Source organism: Lichenostomus cassidix, chromosome 5 (genome assembly GCF_008360975.1).
Source record: "Lichenostomus cassidix isolate B80296 chromosome 5, HeHo_3.0, whole genome shotgun sequence".
Taxonomy (NCBI): Eukaryota; Metazoa; Chordata; class Aves; order Passeriformes; family Meliphagidae; genus Lichenostomus; species Lichenostomus cassidix.
This window is the reverse complement of record NC_139486.1, coordinates 31,841,226-31,861,510: the sequence shown is the minus strand read 5'-3', so window position 1 is coordinate 31,861,510 and position 20,285 is coordinate 31,841,226. Positions and strand designations below refer to the sequence as shown.

At 37.1% G+C, this 20,285-nt stretch overlaps 1 long non-coding RNA gene across 1 annotated transcript in view; it reads left to right on the top strand.

Moving 5' to 3' along the window:
• The first annotated feature begins 13,480 nt into the window (after positions 1-13,480).
• LOC146436271 (uncharacterized) overlaps positions 13,481-20,285 on the top strand; it is an 88,947-nt gene continuing 82,142 nt past the window's right edge. The window contains exon 1 of the long non-coding RNA XR_014852603.1: positions 13,481-13,730. This is a non-coding gene — a long non-coding RNA (uncharacterized LOC146436271). The remainder of the gene's footprint in view (positions 13,731-20,285) is intronic.

The following is a 20,285-nucleotide window of genomic DNA, read 5'->3' as shown; positions in this document are numbered from 1 at the left end:
GCAAAACATGCTTCTGTCATATAGCTGTGATATGCTGAACAACTACTTTTCTACTGAAAATTATGATCTTCAGACTGCATTTATCTTTTGTTCTCTATTCCTACAATGTCTGTACTTCAGAACAGTGGCACGTTGAACAGAATCTGCTAATTTGCTCAATAGGTATCTTTGTTACTTGCATAATATTGCTAATGTGGAGTTGCTTAATGGAAATGTTCCTAGTGGTTTATTATAATATGGCTTAATAGTAGTAAATTAGGTCTTTTCCCTTCAGCTTTCTTAAGGAGGGTATTTGCTTTACTTAATTGATAGATATGATAACATGACCTAGTGAATTTCAGGGTCTGGATTATTACAGCTGTCATTTTAAAGAAACAAAAATCAAAATATCAAGAAATCCAGTACCCAAGGCTAAGGTAACATGTGGACAACATGATCTCAAAAAACCTTTGTTAAATAAATAAATAAATAAAATGACAAGACAGTGAATTGTCGCAAACATGTTTGCCTTGGTTCTGCTTATCAGGACTGACTAATGTTAGTCATTAGTGAACAGGAAGAACTTTCCCCATGCATGGCTTAAGCTGTTGAATATGTTGACTCATATGTGTAGAATGCATCATGCTGTGACTTATCCATGTTATATATAGATGTTATGCATAGATTCCTCATGCATGACTAAGTATTGATGAACCTCTTCTTGTAGCTACAAAAGGAAATATCCCAATTATTACAGAATCACATGAAATCACAGAATCAGTTATCAGTCTGCAGGACCTGGGCTTCACCTGTGAAGGACTATATCATAAAAATTTGGGTATAAATAAAAAACTATTTTTCGTAACTTTGGGGTTTTTTATACATCTAAAAAACCTTTTTCATACTAATGTTCTCAAAACATTTCCTGTCCTTCTACTGCCTCCTTCTCCAGGATGGCTTAGTGCTAACTCATATAGTGAGTAGACTGCAGTTACTTGTTTTATTCTAGTGATATTAACTGCTAGCAATATCCACAAGATGCCAGGATCATCATCTTCCTGCACATGAAAAACATTTGTGAGACTTTTTGAAGTTACTAGTTTGATTTTTGAGCTCCAGAAAGACCTTTTGTGGTAATATGGTGTTATGAATGGCTGAGCTGCTCTGCAGCCAGGTATGTCTATAGATCTACTTCATGCTGTAACAGATGCTGTGTTCAGTTCCCTGCTCTGAAGTACCTCACATGCTGGCTTAAAGCACAACTTGGTTATTGGTAACTTCTCTGTCCGCTAACTGTACCAACCTTCTTTGGCTTGGCATCATGACAGATGGTTGTAATGACATCTGAGGCGATTGCTGCTTTTAAATGGCTGTTCTTGGTTTTGAATGTCTAGTTTTAGTCTGTTGATTAGTTGTCTATAAGATTTATTGATAAACTTCTGAAAGTATAGATTAATGCCAAAATTATGAAAGGACTTTTAGTGTACAGAAAAGTCTTTTTATGGCACAAAGGAAATTAGCCTTTTTGACGAGGGAGGGGATGGCTAAAACCACTCATTCCTTGGTCTGTGACCTGTAGAAACTGAGGATGTGATGAATAGGTCAAGCTCTTTTCAGTATCCAACTCCCACTTTTTTCTTGCCCAATAAAAGACTAAAATAGCTGTTTCCCAGAACTGAAATGTTCTTTAATCCTGTGTGTGAATGACATTATGACTTCATTGCTTTGTTTAAAAAAAAAAATCATTCCATGAGCAACTCATTAAAAAAGGTAATTAGAAGACAGTGCCTTAGCACACTCGCTGGAGAACTTCCCCGCAGTCCTTCCCTGCTTGTGGTTCATCGCGGCAGGAGGAATCTGGCACGCAGATGGTGTGGTGCAGGGCTTTGTCAGACAGATAGCGAGAAGTCCAAGGGAGTCTAGGAAGAATGACAAAGCAGGATGAGCAGACCAAACATCTTAAAGATGTCTCACACATGCCCTCACCGCATGAGTGTGTCAAATGTTCTTTTCTGTGCCCTTACAAAAAATTTGGTGGAATAGCTTATTGGTGAGACTTTACGGGAAAATTTTACTCTGCAAAGGGATTCTGGCCTTCTTCATTCTTTTCCTCTTCTATGAGTTTAATTTTTCTGTGTCAGTTTAATTCTTTTGTGTTAGGGCTTTGACTAAGGTGATATGAATACTATTCTTGCGAAAGAGTCCAGTCTTTTGAAAAGTAATGAAATTCATATTTGCTGTGGTGGCAACAGGCCCGGGCTGTATTTAGTTGAAGTGTTTCCCATTTTGCAATGTGAGTGAGACATTCTCATTTTGCCAGGATTGTTACTAAAACCACATTGATATTGAGGATATATGTTGCCTACTATCTAACGGGTCTTAAAAAATTAATAAAAATGTTGGACTCATAGGAAACTGCTGTGGTTTTTTTTTAATAGGCCCATGAATTTTGTGAAATTGGCGTTTGAAATTCATAAAACAGGAAGAAGGAAGATTTAGGTATCTGAGGAAAGCAGAAAGACATATTTTTTGTTCTACTGCATTTTGTATTTAGAAGAAATGACAATATATCTCTTTCCCTTTAACCTTCCATCAGTCTGATGGCTGAAATGAATATTTAAGAGAAGATTTTAACTTGATCAAGAGAGTTTGTTTCTTCAAGTTCCACGGTAGCAAATGTCGAATAGTTGTCTGGAGAAAATTTCACTGTCTTCCCATTTTGTTTCCCAACTCTGTTTGGGCATATGCTCAATACATATTTGGGCCATACTGAATGTGTTGCTGGTGCAGTGTGACAGCAGCCCAAAATGCATTCAGTTATTTCTTGTGAAGCTTAGTTATGTTATACTGCAAAATCAGTCAGTTGATGCAATAAACTGTTTTTTAGTAAAATGTTTTTCATGCTCTCTGTTGCATTGCATCTCATAGATGGGCAGAGTCCAAGGTCACCTTCAATTCTAGCCACAAGACCATTTCCATGACACCCTCAACTTCCCTCCCCTTCCCCACTCTGCCCCAATAACCTTCCAGCTTCTGGTTTGGTAAGATTAATTTTTTTCCCATCTACCAGTCTTTATGCTTTATTGAATTCCTAGCATTCCCCTTGTGTTGTCTCCATGCTCTACAGCAATGATTAAATATATATCTCTCGATTATTTAAAATATATCTTTTAATTGGAAACCTTCATAAATGACTAACATGTGGGAAGGAAAACATTTAATTCCTCTCCTTTCCATTACTTTTGTGTTTCCCGTAACTTTCGATTTTCCTGAAGGAAAATCATGTTAAAATCATGTTAAAATAATACATTAGGGGAACTGTTTCAGAACTGGATTCCTCTGAACGTGGTCACATCATATAGATCATATGAAGAGCAAATACCCCTGGAAATCTGTGGAAGGAGCTCTCCTCTTCCAGACTAGATTTGAGTGTTTGTTTATTTATTTATTTATTTATTTGATTTTATATATTTTCAGTATAATCACAAAGCACAGCTGTAGTAATAAGGCAGTCATTGTCACAATTGGCATGATCTTTTCTAAACATTTAGATATTTCAGGCAGAAAAGAACAAGCCTATTGCTTCACGTTTAAGTCTTTCTGTTTCCTATTTTCCTGCTTTTATTCTTCCTTTTTAGGTAAATATGAGATCTCCCTGATTGCATTGAAGATCTGAGTCTTTTGACAGAACTCTATTAGTTTGGCAGATTATTTAAGGGTGCTTCTTTTAGTAATAAAATTGCATTCGTTCCTTGAAAGGAGTTACACATCTTAGAATTGGTGTCTTTCAAATATCTTAATATTACTATCCCATAAAAACAAGCACTTTGTAAAAAAATTTAATATGAATTAATACAAACTTTGAGTAGTATTTGTAGAGAAGATACATGGAGTCTTGTAGGTAAAGAGGGTACTAGTGCTGTCGAATGAATTGATTGCAGTCTAAGAACATTTTCTATTTTTAATAGCTTAAGAATTGTGTTTGTGACTGAAGACAGCCAGATAGAGAATATAAACTGTGATTATTTCAATGCCTTTAGTGATTCTCTGCCAGCTTATGCACAATGTCCTTCAGCTATTTCTGTCTATACTGTCACTCACTAGCTAAACAAGTAAGGACGTTACTTGTAAATTTTCATACAAAAGAAGAGATGAAAGGAAACTGGTCAGTGTAGATAACAATTTATGTTGCATTTAATCAGTTGTCAGAGCATTTATCAAATGATCTATGGCTTCTGTTTACTCAATACTTAATATGCAGCAAGTTTTTGGAATAGCCAAGCACTACAAAAATGTTCCTCAAGTAATCAATCTAACAGGAACTCCAGCACTCTCAAGTAAGAACAGCAGCCAGCTTCAGTGGATATAAAGCCAAGTATGTCAGTAGTTGTTTGGCTTTCCTTGGTGTTACAGATCTAAGATTGCTGTCCAACAATCCATATCAGGTAGATTGCTATTTTTATTCCTATTTTGCATGTTGTACATGGCACAGCAGTTGACTGATTCACTCCAGGCCATATTTTAAAATCAGCCTGACTGTGCTCATTTGCAGTTCAAGTGATCCGATTGTGCCAGTGTTTGCAGGATCAAATGTTCAACACCTGTAATGTGCATATGATTTTGACAAACCCTACAGAAACTTCAGAACTAGGTACTATGCAACTAGTTTCCTAGAAATGTAAATCAATACAGCCTGACTGAGGCCTTATGCGGTGTTTCTCCTTCATTTAGGCTGATAACTTTATTTTTATATTAAAGGTCTCATTACGCCCCTGAAATTAAATGGAAAAGATTACAGTAAAGGAGTTGAGAAGCCACTCTCCCTTGTCTGTTCCTTGCAAAATTAACAACCATACTGCATACCTAGCACCTAGCTGCTTAATTTATTTTGTAGCATCTGGCCACTTCTTCTGTTTTGCAGAACTTCAAGGAAACAAAAAGCCTTCACAGGTAAACTGAAATAGAGAAAAAGAAGATTTTGTTTTTAATAATAGAGTTTGCTTTATACTTTCTTTCTAGAAGCTGTGCAATTAATCTTCCTATCAAATTACTATCTTTAAACTTGTGGTTTCTTGTTTGCATCCCACTCTGCAAAAAGAATGCAATCCATTTATATGCTTCTTATTTTTAGAAATGTGAATATCAACCAGAAATTACTTTTCGGGGTTTTTTTTCATTTTTATTTTCTTCCCTTTTTTGGCAGTGAGATTTGACTTGAAATGCAAGTAAACTTTATGTTTATTTCATATCAAGGCCTCTACAAACCAAAACTTCTCTGTGTGTGGGTGGATGGGAGGAAATGCACTGAAGGAAGTTTCAGTCCAGTGTGGGAGTTAGACAACTGGGCTAGATGACCATTTACCCTTTCTCCTGTTTTCTTCAGAGAATTTTGAATTCTCCATCTAAACCTGAAGCTTTGGCCATTCTCTTTTCTTGCAACCATTTGTTGCTTATTTGTTTCTGAGGGCAAATATCTTGCTAATTAATGTATTTATTCAGAAGAGATCTGGGAAGGGAGGTTCTGATGTGAAGTGAAGCTAATGGGTGATAAAAAACCAGTGTCCTGTTCTGCTTATCTAATTTGTTTCACTTTTCCTACATTAGTATCTGAAATCATCTGCTGTCATAGTTCTAAGGCGAAATTTGACTCAATTTCACATTTTTTCAGCCTAAGTTCCATCCACATTCTCAACATCATTTTGATAGGCAAAGCCTTAAAACAGAATGGAGACTGTTTTCTTTCTTTTCATGAAAGAAGTTTCAGTCTGTTGGAGGACTAGCACTTGTCTCTTGTGCAAGCTGAACAAGCCTCATTCCCTCACAATCCTTTTCTCTCAGACAAGTGCTCCAGCCCCCAGCCCTCATGGTGGCTCTCTGCTGAACTTGCTGCCATTGCATGTCTTTCCTGTATTGGAAGCTCAAAAGTTATTATCACAAGGAGAACAGAAAATAAGACTACACTTTATCAGTTCCTTGCTTATGTTTGAATTATCTTCTTACTTATTCTGTACTGATGCAGAATATAAATTTTTCCTTTTAAGCTTTTTAAGCTTTGTTTTAATGGCTGTTTAGGTTCTTTCTTCTTCAATGCTTGGTTTTGACTAACAAATTGACTGATGGTAAAACTTAAAATTTGAAATGCTGTGCATTCTTTTCCCTTCTATAGTGGATGTTCTCAGAGGAGGGCTGGGCATGACATCTGTAATTACCCAATACTTGGTTTACAGATGCAAATGCTCTGTAACAATGTCCATGACAATAAATAAACAGCTATACTCATTTCAGTATTCTCCCACTGCCAGAAATAGTTTTAGGGCACTCCATAAGGATTTCACTTCTTTCTCTCAATCTGCAGGATTCACACAACTGATCTGTCCTTTGCTTGTAACTTTTTAACAGTAAGGGCGTTTTACTGATGTTCTGGATGTCTTGGATTCTTAAGTGACCATCATTAGTGGGAAAACCTTTGTGGGAAATGAGTAATGTCTCAACTTTGTTAGCCTGTGAATGAACCTATCCTGAGACTTTTTATGTGGATCATGCATGGGATGGCATATACTAAAGCTAACTGTGAAACTGGGACCAGCTTTCTGATCCTGCTTGGAGTAGGACACAGCCATTCAACCCTGGCTCTGCGCACTGGCACTCTAGGGAAGATTCCTCTAAAGCCTGAAGTCAGCTTCCTTGGGATATGTGACACTAAGGTTGTCTCTGCCTCACACTTACCCACACCAACTTTTTTCTACCTTCCATAAAGTCACTTCTACATTCACATCAATCTCATTTCTGTTTTGCTGCATTTGCTAAGCTTTATTTCATTTTGCTAAAGTAAACACTTTTACACTAGATAGAACTGTGACACTTCAATGATAGAAAAACTGTTACAACTCTGGGCCAGCTGTAGTATCCCAGTTGAATCTGGTTGTCTCTAGGAGTATCCCATTCTCAGAACAACTGTGGAGTTGTTCTGAGAATAGCTGAAGTTCACAAATAAGCAGTGATACTTTTCTCTACTTAGAAATTTTCATTATTTTGGCAGTGTTACATGATGTCACGTGGAACTTGAACTAGCAGAAGTCTAGAGAACACACAGTATAAACTCTAATCTCATAAAAAGAGGAGCTACATCAGTACTCCTGTGGCTGACCTGCCTAACACTGGGTGAATCCTTGTTCCTATAAATTTTCCTTCATGCTGTGAGAACTTTGTTTAGTAAGTAAGTGAGCTTGCTTAACTGCTGTTAGAAGGCTTAAATTTACCATAACAGTAAACTTTTCTCCTTTGCTGAAAAAAGTTGAAGTGACTAAAACATAAAAGATCTAACAGCAAAAGAGGTATAATATATTCATATAAAAGTATACATACAAAATCTTGCAAGCTCAGGTTTCATAAGAGACTTGGCCTAGAAGAAATTGTTTCCTCAGACTAAATGTAAGCTAATAAATGAGTGTTTTGCTGCTGCTATGACCTTGGTTGACTTGATCTAATGTGCTGTATTTTAGTTGGGGCTTTTGTGATGTAAAAAAAGGGTATGCATATTTCAGTAATACTGTCATTCAGAAACCTCATGCTTTTATAAACCATTCCCTATTTTTGGGTTATGGTTGAGTGGAGGGTGGGTGACACACCAGAACTTGATAATCTACCCAGTACATTCTGTTCTTTGAACAAAAACTGCAAAACCCCTTTCATTGAGATCAGTTTGAACCATTTCAAGAAGCTATCAACATCAATTAAATAGTAGTATGGATATTCCCTTCTGAACTATCTACATGTGTAAAACTTTGAACTAGTGGATTTTGAGCTAACATTGCACAATGCAGAAGATATGGAAAGGCTTTTGACTGAGAATCTCCAGATGTTCAACATATCTTTGTACATGAATACAATCTTTAAGGTTCTGGAAGTGTTCCTTATAGTGTACTCCATTTATATTTTTGATGGTGAGGAGATGCTGGCTGAGCTAACTGAGGTAACTGAAATGACCTGAATTCAGCCTGAAATGGTTAACCTGATATTCTCTGTCCAGTCTTCAAGTAGCACAGTCTTGTCCAGTCTTCAAGTAGCACAGTAGTACAATACTAAGTACCAGCATTTCATCTGGCATTCCTGACAAACTTCATGGGTAAGAACATAGATTATAGACTCCTTTTCCTTAGAAAATGTCTTTTTTGGCTTGCTCTGGCAAGGACTGAGTCCAGTAGAAGGTCAGCAGTAGTTTGTCATACTAATAGCTCAATAAGTAGCTAAAGGAGACCTGCTTTTCTACTGCCTGCAAAACATGTTTTGCTGGAAAAAGAAAGGGTTTTCTACATACATTTCTTTTTTTAAAATGTGTATTAACATGCTTCTTTAGGAGGTTTAGTAATGCTTGTGATTTAATTGTGCTTCAATGTTACAGCATGAATGTCGCCCTTTAGAGACAACTTGGAGAAGCACTGCCTGGCTGCTCTCCAGCATAAAACCAAAACCATTTCTGAGAAGCTCTTGTTACTATCAGCTAGACTGTCTGGAGTGCTTTCACCCTCAGCTACTGAGGGCAAAATACAGGAAATTTGGTCCAGATACTGCAGAGGAAAATAGGAGCACATGCCGAAGAAGTGAAACAAAGTGAAGTTTTCTTGAGGATCTTATCCCTGTGTGCTGAAGAAATGAGACTCACAGTTTGTTCCTTGAACTAATGAACTAGTAGCAGAAGTAGGTTCCCATGACTTGTGTAAAGCCCTCTGAGTCTTCAGTTCTCCTTTCTGAGGACCTGTTGTTGATCATCTCAGTAAAAAGATAAAAAAGCACTAAAAGAGAACTGAAAAAGGAAGATACAAATAGTAAAAAGGAGACAAAAATACAAATTAATAGAGGTCTTCTGATTACTTGCAAAAGATGTACATTTAATTTATGCATTTACAAATTAAATTAAGACTTTCCTTTTATATTTCTGATACCAGCAATACTGTAGATGACTTTTAATGTGGATTTGAAAAAATCCGTGAATGATGGCTACAGAATACATAGTATCACACTGTGAAAGAGGGAAAAAAATTAAGACATTTTCAGAGAGCTGTAAACAGAAGGCTAAGAAGAGCTGATTAAAGACATCTGGCTATTTCTTGAGACAGAGTGAGCTAACCCTAAGCATGCAACAGTCAAAGTAAGAGAATAATTTATACCCAACTACCTGTGCCAGTCATGAAATGGGGTAAGGAATAAGATATTTTACAAAGATAGTGAAATATAAGAAAATGCCTTCCTTACCTGTTTAGATTTTCTAGGCCATCATTTTGGAAGCATGATTCTCCAAGGCCACTGATGTAGAAGAATTTACTCAAAATTTTCATCTTGCTTTGCAGATATGGATAGGCAAAATTGACTCAATAGGGACTTCAGTTGCTCATATGTCTTGGCAAGAACTTGAAACCAAATTTAGAAGTAGGTCCTATGAGATCTAAGGATTGACTGAAGCTATAAATTACAGTTCTTTAGTAAATATTTCAGAGTCTTATGCTCAGCTGCTTAGGAGTGGGAAATATTTAACAAAAGTGATTTAAATATTATTCTGTTTTTTCCCCCAAAATTGAATGTATCTTTGACTCAATCAGATATATCCAAGATAGGATTAAATATCTTCTGACATTGTACAAAGATTTTTCAGGAATTAATTTTCTAAAGGATACATTGTGCCTATTTTTTTATCCCACAAATGGAAACCATTCTCCTTAGGAGAACAACCTTTTTATTTCCTTTGTGAATTATGGTTTTGGAAACATCCATGTCACCCTGGTATTCAACATTTTTTTTTAAATTTTCTACTCTGTGCTTGAGAAAATGGACTAAATATCTTCCTAGTGTAAAGAGTGGTATTGGAAATGAGGGGTTTCTGGATGAATGTGATTCTAGTTAACTGTCTTGTTAGTTTACTATTTATTCAGAATGCTTTGTTGAGACTGGCATGAATTCTGTTGATGAAAGAAAGGCATCACAAAAAATGCTAATATTAATACTATCTGACCAACTTTTCTTTCTAGATCCCAAATCTGTGTATAAATCATGGTGCAAGAATGATAAATTGCTCCTGAAGAGCTTGAATCTAGGCATTCGCCCATTTTTTCTCATTGTTTGCTGAAATTCTATTTTTTTTAATCCCTGTGAATCTTTATAGCAATAAAAGAATTTCTTGTGGAATATGTGTCTAATGTAATTCCCCAAACTCTCTGACAGAAGTTGTGTCTATTCAGCTGCACAGCTTGAGCTAAGGTGACCCAGCCTCTGTTACTTTTCCACTATGCTTGCTAAGCCCTTTGATCTGGCTCTCCACACATACAAACTGATGCAGATTAAAATAACCTTGGGGAGTAGGGGAATATGGGAGAGGTTGATTTTCACCCAGAAAACCAATCGGTGCAGTAATCTAAATGCCCAAACTCATGCCAAGGTGGTGATTATGATGTGGAACAGACTTTAGCCAGACTGCTAAAAACAGCTGCAGCAAGTTGCAAGGGGATGATCTTCGATCTTGTGGAGACCTGTTGCCTAATGTTCCTATGCTTTCTCCCATCCTGACATCAGTTACTGGACTGATTTCCTGTTTCTTAACAGAAATTTACTTCTACTAGAATTCTTCTCCAAGCAGCCTTTAGCTTTGAGAACTCCAGGGCTCCTGGTATGACTCTCAGATTAGGAAAAGGGATAGTGCTTTGAGAAAGCCAAAGATTCCAGTAAAAGGAAGTCTACCCCATATGTTGAAACTCAGGCTGTGGGCCCTTGGAACCACCAGGACAAGGGAACCACCCTTGGATATCCGGCAGAGAAGCTATTCAGACTCTAAAGTGATGATCCAGATAGAGGAATATGTTGATATTGTAGATCACTGACAACAGTGGAAAAAATCCCGGCAAAACAAAGGAAAGTGCGCAAAGCTGAATGTACATCAAAAAATTATCATGTTAAATTATGTCTGACAGCAGGGAACAAATGAAAAAAATTCTCCACAGATGATGAAATTTAGAGTTAGTGGCGTAAACTGCAATAGCTCCGCTGACTTCACTCTACATTATACTAGCCAGATTTCCAAACAACTGTGTTAAAAAATGATAATAGCCTAATTAAAATCAAAGCATGTTGCCAAGAGAAAATCATAGCAGCTTTTTTTCTTGTCTTCTCTCTCTTGCTCTAGAATGCTGGGATCTGAAATCCAATGAAAAATTGAGCACTGTATTTAATTTTAGCACTGTCTTTGGATGAGGTTTGATTAAAACCATGAATTAAATGTGTACAGCACTGCAGAGAAGTCAGGAGCTGCAGCTTCAGAGATGGTGTTCTGAGGAGCTCTTCAGCTCTGTTTTCAGAGATGGCCATTTCCACTCACATCGGCCCTTTGTTGTAAATACTGGCACACACCTCAGTGCTCTCAGTGGTCTGCAGCTCTCAGAGTTGGACCTGTCTCAAAAGCATTGCTTCAAGTACAAACAGATCTCACAGCGTATTAAGTGTTCTTAGACGTGGCTGTATTCTCAACCTTTCAGTGACTTGCAAGGATGTTATACCCAAATCAGGCATGGCGCCTGCATAGTCCTTGAGAAAGGACACTGCAAAAGCTCCTGATAATGGTTTTTAGAGGGATCTTATTGAAATGTTTTCATAACTTCTTTGTAAAATTAGCCTGAATGGAATAAAATTTAAAGCAGTCTTTCCTTACCACTCTTAAGAACCTCTTTTCCTCTGTGTTTTTGGAAAGGGTGCAATAGCATTGAGTTAGATCAGGTGGTATTATTTTCTGAGCAATATTTTTTATACACAAGTGTGCTTTCCCAATGTTCACAGGCATGGAGAACTGAAAACTAAAGAGCCCTTGTTTGATTTTCAGTGCGTGCAACGGACTGTAACCTGACTTCTTCTTATTACACAAATAAATTTAATTGAAATAATTCAAACAATAATAAAAAAGTGCATGAAGTATTTCCTGAACCAGCCAGTGAAGTTAGCATAGAAAAATTCCAGATAGCCAAACAGCAGTTAGCAGCTAATTATAATGCATCTAAAATAGTACTGAGACTCCCTGCTCTTTTTGTAAGTTTATGCCTGATTGAATATTACAGTATGCTATGGGAACCATAGTGTGTGCACACTAAACCACTGTGATCAGAGGAAAGGCAAAGGGCAAAATGGTGTTGATTGACATTTTATGAATAGGATAGCCCCAAACCCTGATTCAAACACGTGTGCCTGCAAAAATGGTTGTCTTGCTTGGTTTTGAGGGCTTTCAAGTATGTTGTATACAGTTACAAGCTAAGCAACCATGTACATGTTGCTCCTTCGTGCCCCAATGCATCCAGTACATGACCAGGCCTGTATTTCTGGCTGCACTTCAGAGTAAAAGAACCACCAATATATCAAAACAAGCAGCATTTCCTAATTATCTTTTCCAGGTGACAAACTCAACTGGCCATGCATACTGCAGATTTGCTGTATACTCAGAAAATACCTTAGAAACTGAAAACAGACTAGAGTCACAAAAATGCTTTCTCTCCACACCAATAATATTTTTGTTACCTGTTACTATAATGGCTATCTGCTCTAGTCTTCTTGACTAGCTACTCTTGACATTGAATTTTTTTAACAGATTTTTCTAATTCTTTATCACGGAGAGGTGCTAAGAGTAATAGAATAATAAGTATGTTTTTATGTACAATTCAAACCTATCCAAAGGTCACTCCAAGGGAGCCTGAGCAGTCTTATAGTTTGGGAGTTTGCATTGTTCATGAGAATTCAAGAATCAATGTAAGTGCATCCATGCTACTGGTAAATATAATTTAACTTTTGGAAGGAGAAATTTAAAATGTTTTACAGCAGTGGAAATTGAAAATCGCAATGCAGACAGGGGGTTTTCTTTTTTGTGGTCACAAAGTTAACACATTTATGTCAATAACATTTGAATTAAGTACTATCATTTTCTTAATCAAGACTTTTTGGGGGCCATTCTTCTGTGAGTATGTGGGCTAAAAAATTCCAGACACCACCGAGGGTGATTAGTGCCAAGGAAAAAAGTCAGTTGGGAGTCACTGAACCAGTAGATGGCTTAGAGTATTTGATTTTAGTTGTTGGGCTCACCAGCTGTAAAAATGATTGAAAAGAGCTATGATACACTTCATGGTTTATTTTCTTGTTTCTATGAAAGCATTGAAAGCAAAATTTAAACTCAAATGATTGCTCAGACTCTGAAAAGGGAGTTAGACTTTTTCCTGGAAATAGTAATCTCCTGATGTGGCTGTTACAGGTGACTTCTCCCTCTGCACCCCTAAAGGTTGTCTCAAAGATCCCTTTATAAAGCAGACCACAAGTACTACTGTGAAACATTCCTGCTCTCTAGCTCTCCTGCTTTGCAGTCTCTGTAAACAAACATTAGCTTAGATCAGAGAGTGTGGATACAAGATAACCCCTTCTGCAAACAGTGTATGACTTCTAAAGCTAACACAGCAGGTATGTTGTCCCTCTCCCTGGACCCTTTGCTGGGGTGAAGGGAGTCTCCTCATAACTCAGCAGTCAAAGGATTCTTTGATGAGTTTGAGCCTCTGTGCTGAGATCCCTGCTCAGTGACATGGGAGTGTTTAGGAGCTCCAGCTTTGTGAGGCTGAAGTGTCGGGTCAGGCTGAGGCATGATTTACAAAGTTTGCCAAGACTGTGTCTGATCTCAGAGTGCCTGTGGAAAAACCAAAATAGTGCATCTGATGTACTGACGTGCACATAACACTGGAATGGTGAGTGTCTTTGATTGCATAAAGGGGTACTTTGCAGACTCCTGTGCCTGTGACTCAGAGCAGATACTTTCCAAATGTCTGGGGCTTATTCTGCTAGAAGAAAAAGCAAGCATTTTTCCTTTTATAAGTCCAAAGGAACATTTCACAATAAAAAATGCTTTTAATTTTTTTTTTTTAAACCAACTCACAATGGTATTTTTAATGTGTCTCTGAGCTCCCGACTAAGAGCCTAATCCAACTTTTTCAGAAGGGGAGGGTTCTTCGACTGTTTTGAAAATAAATACATATATATAGAGCTATTTCTAGCTCAGAAAATGCAAAATTTTTGAATTGGATATATTCTTAAAAGGATCCTTATGATTTATTTATATATATCCTTGTGTTCTGCTTCACAATAGCTCTTGTTGCTTGTATGTTATGCAAGAATCCTTTAGGTGTTGATTCTTTTCTGTTTACTGTTTTAATTCTTAACTAGGATTTTAAATTACGAGGGGATTATGAGAAACCTAGTCCGTAAGTAGGAATCTAAAATGTGGTACTTTTATCCATGTGTAAGTTACTTATATTAAACAGGACTTACCTCAATTTGCCTGTAATAACAGCATTGCAGAAAACAACTGAAATTATGGGTAGAAATGGAGTTTCAACCCAATTAAAAAAACCCCCAAATCTATTTGTCTAAATAGACAGCTAGGAAACGGTGAAAATTTGTGTGTGAGTCTTTTTAAAACCACTATAAAGAGAGGATAATTTGGAGCGACACAAGAAGACCTCTAAGTTGTTAGTGGTATCATCTTCGTCCTCTACCTCTGAGCTAGTCCAGGCAGTAGAGCTGAGGCTTCATCACAATTTTCTGCTTACCATACTCTAAGTTCATCAGAGCTTGGGAACTCCAGAGCCCAGAGCCTCCATCATCTAATACTGGTGATATTTAAAACGAATATGAACAAGCTGTTCTTTTAAATTGAGTGCAAGTAGTTTGATGTTTGTGAAATTGTTATGCCGAAGATTATTTTTCCCTCACATAACCACCTATTATTTCCATCTGAGAGTGCTGGATGTTCCATCCTAAGTATTCTAAGTCTATTTTCATTAAACAATAAATTTTTGATAAAGCCAGAAAGATGTATTTTCATAAGAAGGGTCCAGGAATTTGCAGATTTGAAACTAGAGCATGCCATACATAACCCCTTATGTGGTTGGATGTGAGTCTTCTTGGACTTGGAATTCCTAAACCTGTGTTGATTTAGTTCTTGCAGTACATTGCTTTGGAATATACTCCATGATCATATTATCTTCATTGACTTGTCCCTGGCCAGATCTGCAGGGTACCTGTTAATGTAGCTGCAAGTTTTTCAAAGCTGCCACTCAGAGTAGCATTGAAAATGTCAAGGCTCTGCTCAGAGCCTTCTTGCTGCAAAAGCTAGCAGTCCTGTGAAAGTGAAACCATAATCAGTAGGTGGTATTAAATGTGTTTATTTCTCAGAGCCAAAAATCTTCTTAACCCTCAAATCATATAAAATCTGAGATTAAATCAATGCAAGCTCCTCACATAAACACTTTAAAACACACCAGGCTGCAGCAATCTGGTAGATCTGCAAACTACTGAAACCAAGTTATGTGGCTCTGATTTTTTTATTTAGAAAATTGCACAAAGCTTTTATTTTTCCTTTCACTTGGCAAATCTTCCTGGAGAGCTGAGCTCATTTGCTTCAGTTCTGTGCAGTAGATGAGAGAATACTTAAACATCTTGGGAATTCCTATATAAATGTGCTTTATCTTCATTTCCTCCATCTCAATTCCAGCTAAAAGGCAAATGCAAGAAATTAAACACAAGGGCAATTTCAGGATATATCCCTAACAGCTGCAGTTTCTTCTGCAAAGGCTTTTAGTTATAGATGTTATTGTCTAGACAAAATAAAAAGTAGTTTTTGCTTTTTCTTTAAATAAAAATAAACTCTAGAAATTTGAAAAGTATTATGGGATCTGACCAAAACTAACAAAAGCTAAGTAATTCCGAGACAAGTTTGATTGAATCAGAGCAACTTTGCTCAGTTCATGCTGGTCAGAAGTACACAAATGTATCATAAGGCAGACAGAATTGACTTTGACATAAAAATTAGAGCTTTACTTTTCACTTATGGTCTCCTTTTTATTTTTCAGACCTTTTGATATTTTGGGGTAAAGGTGTTGTGATTAATGGGAAGTAGTTCACATGCAATCAACACAAGGAATAAGAATTAGATTCAGTGTTTCTAAAAGCTGGTGAGGTTGTATATATCTATTGTGACGTATTTCAAATGTCTTCACAAGCAATTTCCTACGTCATTTAAGTATTCTATAATACTATTATACAAGTCTTAAATTCAATAATATGCCACTAAATGCTTACAACATTATGTTACATTCTGTTCAATTCTATTGAAATTTTCCATGGCACCCATGCAGCTCCTGAAGGAGGAAAAAGGGGACAATATCTTAATTATGGGGGGAAAAAATTTAAGTGCTCTAGACAAAATAACACCTCTTTATACCTGAAAAAATTTTAGCATATACTGGGGTTGACTCTATTACTTTCTGTTTAAAACTTACACATTCAATGTGGAGAAATTGGCTCCAGTATTAACTAAACCTAACTTTTGTCAGTTTTCCTTAGCTGGGTATATTCTCCAAACAATTTATAGAGCTGACCAACAAAAACACACATAGACTGTGGTGTGGGAATTCTCTTAAGAGTGAAATATTAAGATAGAATTACTCTATCCAGCACTCATATAATGGAATTACAACCTTGGTGTCAATATAACCTATTGTTTTGTCCAAGGGTGCTCTCACTACCGAGTTGACTGTGGTTGTTACCCAGAGATTTCTTTTGAGCATTAGCTTTGTCCTTATGCAATCATTCAGGGGCATGATGCTGCATCTAGCAGGAATAAGCTGGCCATTTGGAAACAAAGGGAATTAGCTGCTCAGGCTGTACGTTTGCTTTGGAACAGTTTGCCAGCACTAACACCATCATGCAGCATACCTCAAGTGAAATTCTGCAGCATGACTTCTCTTACCTAGATCAACATTAGTAGTTGAGTTGAGTAATGTTGCCAGGGAAGAAATACATGCAACTTTCCTGATTAATTTTTATTTAGGTTTCCCCTTTACCCAGCTGCCATTCACAGAGGAACCAATGGTGCTTTAAACTTGGGCTGGCTGACTTGTTTAGGGATGTAAATTAGAGTTTAGGTACTAATTTCATAGAGCATAATATTTTTCAGTGAAAAAAATGATTGGGACATATAGGTGTCCATAGTAACCTGTCTGCCTCCCTGTTGCTGTTTTCTTTGAATAATCATTAAATAGTTGAGTTTGGAATAGACCTTTGGAGATCATCTAATCCAAAGCCCTCTGCTCCGATCAAGGTCAACTGGAGAAAGTTATTCAGGGTTGTGTCCATTTTGGTCTCAATATTTTCAAAGGCAGAGATTTCAGCTTGTGGCCATTGCTTTAAGTGCTATCCATGTGGCTCTGTCACCTTTACTAGCACCATCAGGTATTTGCACACACTGTGATAGGATTCCTTCCTAGGTCTGCTCTTTTCCAGACTGAACAGTCCCAGCACTCTCAACCACTCCACATCATAGAGAGAGTCTATACGAAAGATTCTCTAAGTTCTTAGCAATCTTTGTGGCCCTTTGTGGCACTTGCTTCATGTCCCTCTTACACTGGATTCAGCATGCCTGCTGTGGTCTCACCAGTGCTGCTTAGAGGGAAAGGATCACTTCCCTCAGACTGCTGGAGGTGCTGTTCCTGTGATGCCTTATCACTGGTGAAAAAATTTGAGACGCAGACATGCAGCATAGGAAAAGGGTATTACCTTGGTTTAATAGGATCCCAGATGCACACTGACGACCAAGACAGCGACTATATCATGTGTTTACAGTTTATGGGCTTCATAGATTAGCATACCTATCTCAAATTCCCCAATGAGAAGTCTAACAAATGAAGTAATTGCCCCCTTATTCAAATTACCTCCCCCCAAAAGGTTACAACTTAGTTTATAAAAACATGTCTCAGTGATGGGGCTCTGTTCAAGGTTGGTGCCTCATGCTCTTGAGATTGTGGAGATTGTTTCGTCTTCTCCAAAGAATTCTGAGCAAGGCAAGGGTACAAGGGTTATAAATACATGGGGCTAAGGTACAGGGAGTAACAAGTACAGGAATGGGAGAGGGTAAAAAGGATATAAAGAGAGAATAAAAGTATAATGAAAAAGGACAAAAACCCATCAGGTATCACGTGCTGCAGCCCTGGCAGCTGTTTGCATTCTTTTCTGCAAGGATGCATTCATGGCTTATATCCAAAAAATGTTTAACATAAGAAAGGTTGAAACCTTTATTAAACAAATTCATAGCAAATTTTAAAGCCACTTGTTTTGCTGAAAAACAAAGGGATGCTCCCAATTCTACCAGTATTGTGGATTTCAAGTGCATTAATGTGTGATCTCTTCGCAGTGTAACTGTTCATGCCTTAGTTTGGCTGCTTCAGTGGTTATCTATCTCACAGTCCAGCATGGGAGTCATCAGGATATCTTCTACATTAATGTGTATAAAAGGGCACTCCAGGTGCTCCATGTTGCAATCGCTTGCAAAAAAAGATAACTAAAGAAAGGCTAAGTCTGCTCTTTATCTGTCAATATGAGGCACTTCTCCTTTGTTCTTCTTGGAGATGAGGCCATGGAAGTAAGCATGGTCATTTGCGTGCAAGGTTCACAACCATTTAGCAGTAAGTCATGTAGAGACAACATTTTAATAGTATTTACACGCCAGCCTGAGTTTTAATACCTAACTAGTGTTAAACAATTGTGGGGTTTTTTTTGTTTGTTTTGTTTTTCCTCCATATACCTCAGTTTTCCATCTGTAAAATTCAGGCAACTCTATGTCCTTACTAAAGGGGAGCAAATCAGAAACTATGGAAAGCATCTTTAAACAACATAAAAAATCTTTTCTGTTTCCACTTTTTGGACTCCATCTTGTTCTGAAACAAAAACTTTGTCAAATACTGCTTCTGTCTAGTGTCAGGATTTAATCTTATTACATAAAACCTCTGTTGGATTTTAAAGACTTTTGTAATTAAAACTGTTCAAAGTTTTCCTACAGGACAAGCTGTATTTTTTTATTGACATTCCTTAAATCTCTTGAGGGTGCTTCGCTCTGAAGTGCATGTTTGTTTTCATACACAAATACCACAGAAGGGCTTATCTTTAATTGTATTTTTATTAATTTGTGTGTTTCACAGTTTTTAATATTTAATGCACATAATTAATTTACAGAATGGTAACTCTTTAACCCATTTTAACTAGTCACTCTATGTGATAAGGACAGGACTTTATTAGGAAGGAATTAAACTCATCCTTCCCCTACAAATTTTCATTGGGAGAATAACTCCTCAGCTCTGAAACGTCAGGCCCTTTAAGCCTTCTCTCAGGCTGTATGAAGTCCGCACTTAATTGAGCCCTGAAACTGGAGGTCTAAGTGCTTATTCTGCAGCAATTAAAGAGGAGTCAGCCAATCCCATAGGCTGTGGTCTATATTAAATATTTATCTTTCTGGTTTTCATTTTTCCAAATTTGCGTGTGTTTGATTTGAAGTACTTTGCTTCACCTTAGGCTATCTTGCCCAGGGAATTTATTGTTGCAAAATTCCTGACATTGAGCTGTCATTCTGTCCAGTACTCCAAACCTGAGTATTATTTTGGCAATTGGAAAAAAAGACTAATAAAGTCATGCATTTTTTAAAAAATGTATCTATCCCTGTTAGTATACACATAGCAATCCTACAAGATATTTGCTGCTCCCTTGCTAGTTGTTTTACAGAAGATTGTTCTGTACCTGCAAGGCAAAATCAAGTTGTTAATTTCTCATGGTCCTTAATCTTTCTCTTTTTCTCATGATATTGTGCTGTAGAGCTCTTTAAGCATCCAGGTATTGTAAAAATGCTTTAAAACTTACTCATTTACCCTAGCTGTTCTTTGTGTCACTGTCGCTGTTGAGCAGCTAGCAGAGTAATGAATGCATCAGTTCTCAGTGGCAAGAAGGAATGACCTTTATTGTTTTGATTTCATCACATATATAGAGTTCTAAAAAGTCACCCAGATTGGTCAGTCAGAAGCCTTCCCCCAGGCCTGATTGGCCAGGCCTGCACTGCCCAAGTTCTGGGACACTGTTCCAATAACATCCAAACTTTATCTTTATTTACAAAACACAAGAAAACTTCTCATGGGAAAAACCTGTGCTAGCCACATGTCACAGTTAGCAATTTTACATTTGCAAGTGTAATCAAGCTAGTAGACATTAATTTCATAATTATGATATCTCATTTCTATGAGATATCAAATCTTCCTATATTTATACATGAGATATTAAAGAAGTGTGATAGACTATATCTATTTTATTCTCCATCTAGATAAATATTGTGATAGACTACATCTATTTTATTCTCCGTCTAGATAAGTATATTTGCTGTATAACTTTTTCTGTATATGCCTAAATTAGATGACAGTGATGCT